The sequence below is a fragment of the Scyliorhinus canicula genome, chromosome 5 (assembly GCF_902713615.1).
Source record: "Scyliorhinus canicula chromosome 5, sScyCan1.1, whole genome shotgun sequence".
NCBI classification, from domain to species: domain Eukaryota; kingdom Metazoa; phylum Chordata; class Chondrichthyes; order Carcharhiniformes; family Scyliorhinidae; genus Scyliorhinus; species Scyliorhinus canicula.
The window spans coordinates 169,507,820-169,518,591 of record NC_052150.1 but is presented as its reverse complement, the minus strand read 5'-3'; positions in this window follow the sequence as shown (position 1 = coordinate 169,518,591).

The window sequence follows — 10,772 nt, the reverse complement described above, 5'->3', positions numbered from 1 at the left end:
GTCAGGACTGTATATTATAAATACTTTCCATTATCAGGACTTTTTATTTGGATTTATTTCCATTGTCAAGACAGTATATTACGATTTCTTTTCATTGTCAGGACTGTATACTTGGATTCCTTTCCCTTGTCAGGACTGTATATTTGGATTTATTTCCATTGTCGGGACAGTATATTAGGATTTATTCCCATTGTCATGTCAGTGTATGAGGATTCCTTTCCATTGTCAGGACAGTATGTTAGGATGTATTTCCATTGTCAGAACAGTATATTAGGATTCCTTTCCATTGTCAGTACAGTATACTACAATTTATTTCCATTGTCAGGACAGTATATTAGGATTCCTTTCCATTGGCAAGACAGTATATTTAGATTTTTTTCCATTGTCAGGACAGTAAATTTGGACTCCTTTTCATTGTCCCGACAGTATGTTTGTTTTCTTTCCTTGTCAGGGCAGTTCAGAGTTTTCTGCTTCAGTTACCCAGATGAGTTGACCTGTAACTCTGCCCTCCTAATGACTGCCCTCCTGCATTTCCTGCGCTGGATTTCGAGGTCATAGACTTTGGGCGAGATTCTCCATTTTCCGATCCGATTTTATAATCGGCCATCGGGAGGAGAATCCATTTTTACGACAGAATCGAGGGCGGCGCCTGTTTTATGCAGGTTGCGCATGATCCGCGCCCTCTGAAATGGCATCATTGCAGCGCACACTGCATGCCATTGGAACGGCCTCAGGACGTCAACTGAAAGCCCTTCCCCGATGCTCCGCCCCTAATGGACTGAGTTCACGACGGTGCAGGACACGTGTGGTCCCAGCCATGCGGGAACCCGATGTGGTGGTTGCGGACAGTGTCCGGCGGCTGCAGATGTGTCCAGCGCCGCCACAGTCAGGCGGGAGCTGTGCTGCTGGTCAGGGTGGGGGGTTCCATGAGAGCTTGGGGGCTGGTGGGAGGTGGTGAGGGGTTGTCCATGGGGGCACTATCTGCGAGGCTGGATCCCCATACGGCCGGCGCCATGTTGTATGGCGCGACCGCTGCAGGTTGTCGCTGTGAACATGTGCGGCCACGGATCCTCCACGGAGGATTGGTGCGGAAACAGTGCCGATTTTTCCCACGTAAAATACCACGGATCTCCAGGCATACCCTCAAAATCGTAGAATCTGGCCCAGTGTCTCACAGCAAATGCTGTCTTACTCTTCCTACCCTCCACCTGTAACCTACCCCCCACCATAACCAATGCCCCTTCGCTGTGTAAACATTATCCTCTCTACCGACACTCTTGAGTCACCACCCCCTGACCCAACTAATTCTGCAGCCCATTGCTGTCACAATTCACACATCCTCCCTCCTGGACAAGCTCATTCCTGTCTCGGTGCCGAAACCCACCCTTATCCTGTCGACTCCTATGATCCATGTTCACCTCAGAGTCCCTTTGAAGAACCATAACTCACCATTCACTCAACACCACCTACCCTCCGTATTGCAACCCACTGCCACATTCAACCATAACTGTTTTATCCTAACACCTCCACCCGATTTGCCACCCAGGACTCCGCAATGATACCATTGACCGCCTCCGTCTGATCCCTCCCCACGCAGTAACCTCTGTTTCTCCCCCCCCCACCAATAACATCTTCTGCTCCCCCCATAGTAATACCTCCCCCAGTTCTGCCCTCTCCTCACCTTCCCATACTCCATGGACATTTGCGCACCCACCACCCTGCCAGTTGCCATGCACTTGCTGCTGCACCAGCCTCCCACCCTGGTAAGTCCCAACATGTCGGTCTGGTTTTTTTTAAGCTGACGTGAACTCCCGCTGGAGGGCCGGATTATCAGTTGGGTAGGGTTACAATTCCAGTCGGATGGTCATTGAATCTCACTAATAATATGCTAAACATCTTCCCAATGGTCTTTGGCAGCAATGGCAATCTGACACTATCCTACCAAGCTAGTTCGGACTGTATGTTCTCATCACCATTTCCCGCTGTCTGTAAACTGACTTATCCCTTCCAGCTTTATTGTCTGCCCCCATGCACCATGAACCGTGCCGCAGACATGGCGAGGGACGGGGGATTCCGTCCAGTGCCTGTGATCAGACGTTTGTGTACAGACACTAACTGTGAACTAAGCTCTGCCTACAGATATTTCCGATCAATTGATACAGACAACCTCTCTGAATCGACCCACATGTAATAATAATAATAATAATCGCTTATTGTCACAAGTAGGCTTCAATGAAGTTACTGTGAAAAGCCCCTAATCGCCACATTCTGCGCAACAGTCTATTGAACACAAAAGCACGGAACTCCAATGATAACTTTTAAAATTTGAAGAATTAAAAATGTTTATCAGCAGAAAAGATCAATCTTAAACACAAGATTTTAAAAAGTACACAGTTAGAAAAGATGTTATCGTGTGCAGTAATGAACAAGTAAGGCAATAGCTTGCGCTATAAAATGGCTAAATGGAGTTCCCTGAGCCCTCCAGTGAATTTTGTCAGGGGGCAGTCTTCATTGATGTGAGTCTTTATTGGGGTGCACCTCAGCTGCAGTCTAGGCTCCCTGCAAGACCCTACTTATAGAATCATTGAATCCCTGCAATATAGAAGGAGGCCATCCGCCCCATCAAATTTACACCGACCACTTGAAAGGGTACTCCACCCAAGCTCACTTCCTGCCCTAACCCAATAACCCCTTAACTTAACATACGCATCTTTTTTATTGGACACTAAGGGGCAGTTAGCATGGCCAATCCACCTAACCTGCATATCCTTGGACTGTGGGCGGGTACCAGAGCGTACGGAGGAAACCCACGCAGACATGGGAAGAATGTGCAAACACCACACAGACATTGACCCAAGGTCGGAATTTAACCTGGGTCCTGTCGCTGTGACACAGCAGTGCTAACCACTGCGCCATTGTGCCAACCTTGTGCCAATTTGCTGCACAAAGGCTTTGGCCTGTGCAGAAACTGCGGATGCCCAATGTTGGCATGGCAAGTTGAAGCTGGGTGAGTGGAATTACCAGATACTCCCCAAAAATGCCTTCCAAAAGGTACACAACAAAACTAATCTTTTGGCAACAACCCTTAACTATAAAAATCCAGGAAATATTACTCAAATCAAGATATTGCCTTTCACTGTGAACCTCTATCGCTTCCCAGCACCAAAAACATGATGATATGGTTTTTCCAAACACAGATTAAAATAAATGGCTTCAAAAGTTGCTTTACTCAATTCACAACTTTCCCAGCTTTTCAGCAAACTCCAATACAAGAAAGCTGGTCTGCAGTGGACTTCTCCCACAACAACTCCACTCCAACTGAAAACCGGTCCTCAGAAATAAAATTTTCCCCCTTTCATGTTCGCTTTTCGCTGTCTTTGGTTTTAAACTTTGGTTCCCCAAATATTAAAACCTTTCATGTTTCTATTTTACCCTCAATTTTGGATCAATAAAATTTAAAATGTCTGTTCCGGTTACTCAATGATCTCTCATCTTGTCCTTGTACGCACATAGACACAGCTTTCCTTACCTACACAGAGCATGAAGAGAACCCACAAAGTTAACCCAAAATATATACAAATTATCACCCAGGAATGGATAGGAAATTGACTGAAGAACAGAAAACCCCCAGGCATTTGTTAGAGCAGTTTTCTTATGTCAGGGAGTGATGAATAGAATATCAAGAGATTGGTGTTGGAATGTCTGTTCTTTCTATTTTAGATTAATGACTTAGAGTCAGAAACTGCTGAAGACATCAAACTCAAAGAACCATTTGAACTTGGAGCAGTAGTTCCCAGAATTATAAAATAGACCAAATAAAATAACCAAGTTTGTAAATCACATCTGGCTGCAGAACAGGAAGAATTTCAATGAACGGATCAGATGGGACACTGGCTATCAATGAGCAGACGCGGAAGTGCTTGTCTTTCCTCACAATTTGTCTTCCAAACCACCGGTCTCCAAAACCTCCAGGATTTACTCTTCACCAGCTCCCATGAACAGCACTTCTTTCCTTATAACAGACATCATCATTCACAGAGCCTGCCAAGCTGTCAGTTCTTTCCATTTTTGTCTTCGGAGTCCTCTTCACCCTTGGAATTGTTAACTGACAATGCATACTTTCTTATTTGCTTCTTTCTTTCTCCCTATCTTACAGAGGAAATGGAGAAATTTCAATTAGAGACCTTGCTATCACTGTTACACCTATCCAGTCTTTTCTGCAATCTCCCTTTGCTCGCTCTGACAGCAGCCTTGTTACGTTTAGTTGAGATCGATACCAATCCCTATTGTCCTGAGAACAATTTTCTTAAAGTCTATTTTAAAATTTGACGGTAATGTTTTTTTTAAAATTTAGATTAGCCAATTATTTTTTCCAATTAAGGGGCAATTTAGCGTGGCCAATCCACCTACTCTGCACATTTTTGGGTTGTGGGGGCGAAACCCACGCAGACACGGGGAGAATGTGCAAACTCCACACGGACTGACCCAGAGCCGGGATCGAACCTGGGACCTCAGCGCCGTGAGGTGGTTGTGCTAACCACTAGGCCACCGTGCTGCCCCTGGTAATGTTTTTTTAAGTAATTTTTAGTAATGCCCAGCTCGTAAGAACATTTTAGATCAACGTTAGTTCAGCCCAACATTTCTCGGAATTTGTTGATAACTAATGTGCACCAGCATTTGTTTGAAGAAATAATATCCATCTTGACTACTATGCTTGGAATCACACCATGCACTTAGTTCCAATGTAATATTTGGTACGAATGTATGACATATTGGCTTGAGAACTTACTTAAGCTAAAACTGCCAAAGATACTTTGATCAGCATTAATATTCGGTGACTCCCCCCCTCCCCCCACTTCCATCGCTTTCTGAGGGAGAGAGTTCAAAAGTCACACAACCCTCTGATAGAAAAATATTCACCTCATCTCTAGGTCAACAATTTCACCTATTCCCACATTATTCTCCATTTGCCAGATTTTTGCCCACTCCTAATGTTAAAAGAGTGTCCCATAGTTCTCGACTCACCCACAAGAGACTACATCCTTTCAATGTCCACATTCAGGATCTTACATACTTAACCAAGTCACCCCTCACTCTTCTAAACTTTAGTGGTAACAAGCCAATTATTTCCAATCTATCCTCATAAAACAACCTGCTCATTCCAGGTATTGATCGAATAAACATCCTTTGAACTGCCTACAATGCATTTCCATCCTTTGTTAAATAAAGACACCAAAACTGCACATAGTATTCAAGGTGTGGTCTCACCAGTGCCCTGTATAACTGAAGCATGACATTATTACCTTTATGTTCAATTCCTCTCATAATAAAGGACAGTAAGAAGTCTTACAACACCAGGTTAATGTCCAACAGGTTTGTTCCGAATCACTAGTTTTCGGAGCACAGCGCCTTCCTTGGGTGAATGCTTGTTCCACTTCATAATAAAGGATAGCATTTAATTAGCCTTCTTGATTACATGTTGCATCTGCATGCTAATGTTTTATGACTCATGCACGAGAACACCTAATTCTTTCTGCACCTCAACATTCTGCAATTATTCTCCATTTAAATAATACTCTGTTTTTTTATTCTTTCTGCCGTAGTTAACAATTTTGCCTATTCCCTCATTATATTCTACCTGCCAGATTTTTGCCAACTCACCCAATCTATCTATATCCATCTGCAAGCTCTTTCTGTCTTCTTCACAACATACTGTACTACATCTCTTTGTGTTATCTGAAACTTTAGCTCCCATGCCTTCACTTCCCTCATCTAAGTGATTGATGTACATTGTAAAATGTTGAGGACCCAGCACAGACCCTTGTGGGTCTCGATCCATACAGATTCCACGTCGTCAGTGCTAATATCTTTCCTCAATATTGTATCAATATTTTGTTTACTCCACAATACAATTCCACCACTTTTTCCTTTCTGTCCGTCCTTCCCAAAAAACTGAATAGCCCTCAATGTTTAGTTTTCATCCTTGGAGCCATGTCTCCATATTCCCAACTATATCATATCCCTTTAAATCAATCTGCGCAACTAAATCATCCATTTTATTTCAAATGCTCCACGTATTCAGGTACAAAACCTCAAGGCTAGTCCTTTTAATGTTCCTTGACCCAGCCCTACTATTGTTTACAGTGTCATTATCTGATGCAGGCCCTTGGTTTCTCTGCCCATCACTTTTCTTATTCTCCTTGCTGTGTTTTTCTCTTGTTCAGCACATGGTGCATGGCAAAGTATGCAAAGGCTTCCATTGTGTTGCTAAATTCAGCTTGAATTTCCCACAATAATTGATCAATCCAAAAAAGACCATAATTGTGTCACACTTTGTGGACCTGGTGCTTCTAAGATTACTGCCGCCTTCTTCGGCTCTTGCGTAAGCCATCTTTATTGATGATGTAACCTTGGTAATTTATGGATGATTTGAAAAAGTCACACTTTTCTTTTTTTACTCTCAGCTTGTGACTCTGTAAATGATTCAGAGTATCTTCCAAGTTCTTGAGGTGTGTAACCATCTCAGAAATGCCACCTCCAAAGGACCATGGGAATTATGGTCAACCCAGGACTCAGGCACACTCAGAGCTTGTGTGTGTATTTGCAACCCAGATAGCTAGACGCGATCGAAACCTCCACTCGTTTGCATTCTATTGGCCCATTTCCCCAGAACAAAAGGACTGTACTCAGGTAACCGATACAGATGCAGACTAACCGGCGCCACTCCCTTTGCTAAGAAAGTCCAAACAGCCACGGTTAATGACCACTGAGGACATGCCCAGCCATCAAGGCACCCACCCCTTTATTGGCCAAAATCGAAGGCAGTGATCGAAGCCTTTTGAATTATTGGGTCCAAAGCTAAGGAACGCCCCAAAGAGCGCAAAATCCCAGAGGGATAAAAAGAGACACAACCATGTGTTCGGTCTCCCTTGGCTCCGGCCTCCGCCTAGAACCAAGTGTAGCATTACGGCCAGAAGACAAGTTCAAGACCAACGATCGCCATCAGACAGATGAGCCCAGCAGAAACAAAGCCACTTCTTCTACCCAGCCACACAAGATCTGTACAAAGACTTTGTTCATCTGCAAAGAGCCGGTTGCCCTGAAGTTAAGTATAGGTTATTGTAGTTGTTAGGTGTAGTTTAACTTGTAGTTTTTTTTTGTTGCATGTCGAAGTAATCCTTGTGTGTAAATAAACTGGGTGCGATTCTCCCAAATCGGGAGAAATCGTAAGGCTGGCGTCAAACCCGGGCGGGTTTGACGCCAGCCCCCCCCCTTCCCGACCGGGAACCGATTCTGGTCCCCGGTCGGGGCTAGCAGCCCGACGGCGTAAGCTCCGGCATCACGGGCTTAACGAATTTCATTAAGCCCGCTTGCCCGAGTTAGCGCCGGCTGATGCGTCATATGACGTCAGCCGCGCATGCGCGGATTGGAAGACTCCAACCCGCGCATGCGCGGATGACGTCATCGCGTATTTGCGTGAAACCCGCGCATGCGCGGGCCGGGATGCCCCTCAGCCGCCCCGCGAATGGATACTGCGGGGCGGCGGAAGGACAAATAGTGCGCGGGCATCGGGCCCGCTGCCCGCGATTGGTGCCCACCGATCGCGGGCCCATGGCACCCTTGGCACGGCCATGGTACTGCCGTGCCAATCGGTGCCATGGTTATAAAATGCGAGTGTTTACGGCCGTTTTTACGAACGGCCAGACCAGGTGTGTTTGCAGTTCGTAAAAACAGCCGTAAAGGGCTGGGAACTCGGCCCATCTATCAGCTGTGAATCGCTGCCGGCCGTAAAAAAACGGCGGCAGCGATTCGTGTCGGGAGTTGGGTGTGGGGGGGGGGAGAATAGCGGGAGGGCGTCGGAACAGCGTGGCCGTAAAATTTTACGAGCCACGCTATTCTCCGCACCGTCGGGAGTGCGGAGAATCTCGCCCACTATGTTTGAACTTGAACTGACTAACTGGTTGTTTGGTCTTTGATCGATACCCGGTAAAGCCTTGTGGTGGTATCATTTGATACCTAGCGACTCTGAAAATCAATATTATAATGAATAACTGCCACATCTAGTTAATTTGGCAACATTATTGGTGCCGATTGGTGGGATAGTATTCCACTCATTAAAAAGAGCAACATTATTGGTGACTCCGGTGCCGATTGGCAACATTATTGGCGACTCTGGTGGGAACTCAACCTAGAAGTGATTTTGTCACTCCAAGAGAACCCACAAAACTTTGCATTGAAATCCAATTGAGGAAAACTGAAAGAAACCACAAGTGTAAGGCCCGTATCGATCAAATCATTAAGATTCGTAAGTGTGTATTAACCTGCATGCGTACTAACAGGGATATAAGGTAAACTCTTAGAATTTGCGTAAAACTATCGGGAGTATTGTGAACCGGAAAATAGCTGAGGCCATACCCGCTGTTCGAATCGCCGCCTTATTCCCTCTGTCTCAAATTGATGGTAGGAAAAGAGAAGTTAGAAGCAGAGCAAAAGAGAACTTAGAGGTAGGAAAACAGAGACCTTAACGGAAGGAAAACAGAGATAATAGTAGCAATAGCCACAAAAGCGATGGAACGCCTAATGAACCCGCAGGAACCTGAGGTCGAAGCGACCAACAGAGCAGAGCAGTGCCCCATATGGGAAGACGAGTTGAGGAAGTATTTTAAGGGGAAAGGATAGCCCCTTTGGTCCGAGTTTTGTTCAAATGATAAGTCAGGTCCAGGAAGCATAGGACAAACCTGGTGGGACAACCTAACCGAGGTACATGAGAAGAATGCAGTGAAAGTTCGTAAGCCAATGGCAATCGTGTCCTGTTTGGCACAGTTGAGAGGCACAAAGCAGGTTGTGAGGATGCTCCGCAGACAGCTAATTGAGAAAGAGGAGAAGAATGCGGGAAACTATAGTGAACGTGAAAAGATTAATGAGCAACTCTGGGAACAGTTGGCAGCTAAAGATAAAGAGATGGCTGATGTCAAACAGGCACACCAATCTTGTTTAGTTCCCCTTAGCAGCTTTCAAACCCAGTATGATAAAGCCTACCAAGATACACAGCGCGCAATTCTGGTACAAGAGACAGAACAGCAGGTAGCACAGTTAACAAGACAATGTGCAGATTTAAATGCAGTTTTATGAGTGCTCCATAGCTCCACTACAGAACAAAGACAGAGCACAGTAGATCACACGAAATGCAGACATCAAATAGAGAAGTTGCAGTCACTGTTGTCAGTGCAAAACGGATTCAGAGATATCTTTGGACAAGATTTAGATGAGGAGAATGGCCCCAAAAGAAGAAGTGAAACAAAGAACACTTCTTCAACCCAGCCACACAAGATCCAAACAAAGGCCTTGTCCATCTGCAAAGAGCCGGTTGCCCTGAAGATAAGTATAGGTTATTGTAGTTGTTAGGTGTAGTTTCACTTGTAGTGTTTTATGTTGCATGTCGAAGTAATCCTTGTGTGTAAATAAACTATCTTTGAACTTGAACTGACTAACTGGTTGTTTGGTCTTTGATCGATATCTGGTAAAGCCTTGTGGTCGTATCATTTGATGCCTGACGACTCTGAAAAGCAATATTATCATTAATAACTGCCATATCTAGTTAATTTGGCAACATTAATTATGCCGATTGGTGGGATGGTATTCCACTCATTAAAAAGAGCAGCATTATTGGTGACTCCGGTGCCGATTGGCAACAGATGTTCCTGTTCATTTGAACCAGTGATGAGAATTTCATCTAAATAACATTGCAGCCCACTCAACCCGCTTACAATTTGATCCCTGGATGCCTGAAAAAGTGCAGGAGCAGATATCATTCCAAAAGAAAGTCTTTATCACAAAACAGATCTTTGTGCATCAAATTGGTGAATAGCAGCTGCGCTTGTGCAGCCACATTCATCTGCTGATATGCCGAGGAAAGATCAATTTTGCTGAATGTCTGCCCCAGAGAAAGTCCAGAAAACAAGTCTGATACTCTTTGTGATAGGCTGGATCAATAATAATCTGCGCACAAAACTGAGTTAATAGTAGTTTTAAAATCTCCACATATTCATCACAGTTCAATACAGGAACTATTGACTTTGCCCAATCACTTGTGACACCTGGTTCAATGACTCCTATTTGAACTAGTCTTTCTAGCTCTTCAACTTTTATTTATTTATTAATTAAAATAATCCTTATTGTCACAAGTAGGCTTACATTAACACTGCAATGAAGTTACTGTGAAAAGCCCCTAGTCACCACATTCCGGCGCCTGTTCGTGGACACGGAGGGAGAATTCGGAATGTCCAAACTACCTAACAGCACATCTTTCGGGACTTGTGGGAGGAAAGCGGAGCAGTCAGAGGAAACCCACGCAGACATAGGGAGAACGTGCAGACTCCATGCAGACAGTGACCCAAGCCGGGAATCGAACCTGGGACCCTGGAGCTGTGAAGCAACAGTGCTACCCACTGTGCCACATGGCATATGGTACAGTTCCAGCTTTGAGATATTTTGGTGTACTTTTTGGCTTAATTTTTAAGTGCACCTAAACTCCAGCCATAGAGCGTAGTTAATCTTTGAACACCTCTCATACTTTGCAAGAAGTTGTTGCTAGTTGCTCTTTGAGTCTACTCGTTGATTTACTGTTTCCCAATTGAGTCTAACCTTTGCCAACCAAACTCTGCCAAATAAAGCAGGAAAATTTCCATGGACGACATGAAGAGGCAACTTTGCTCTTTGTTTATTTGTTTCTATTTTTATCATAAGAGTATCATCAAGTGTTCAGCATGGGT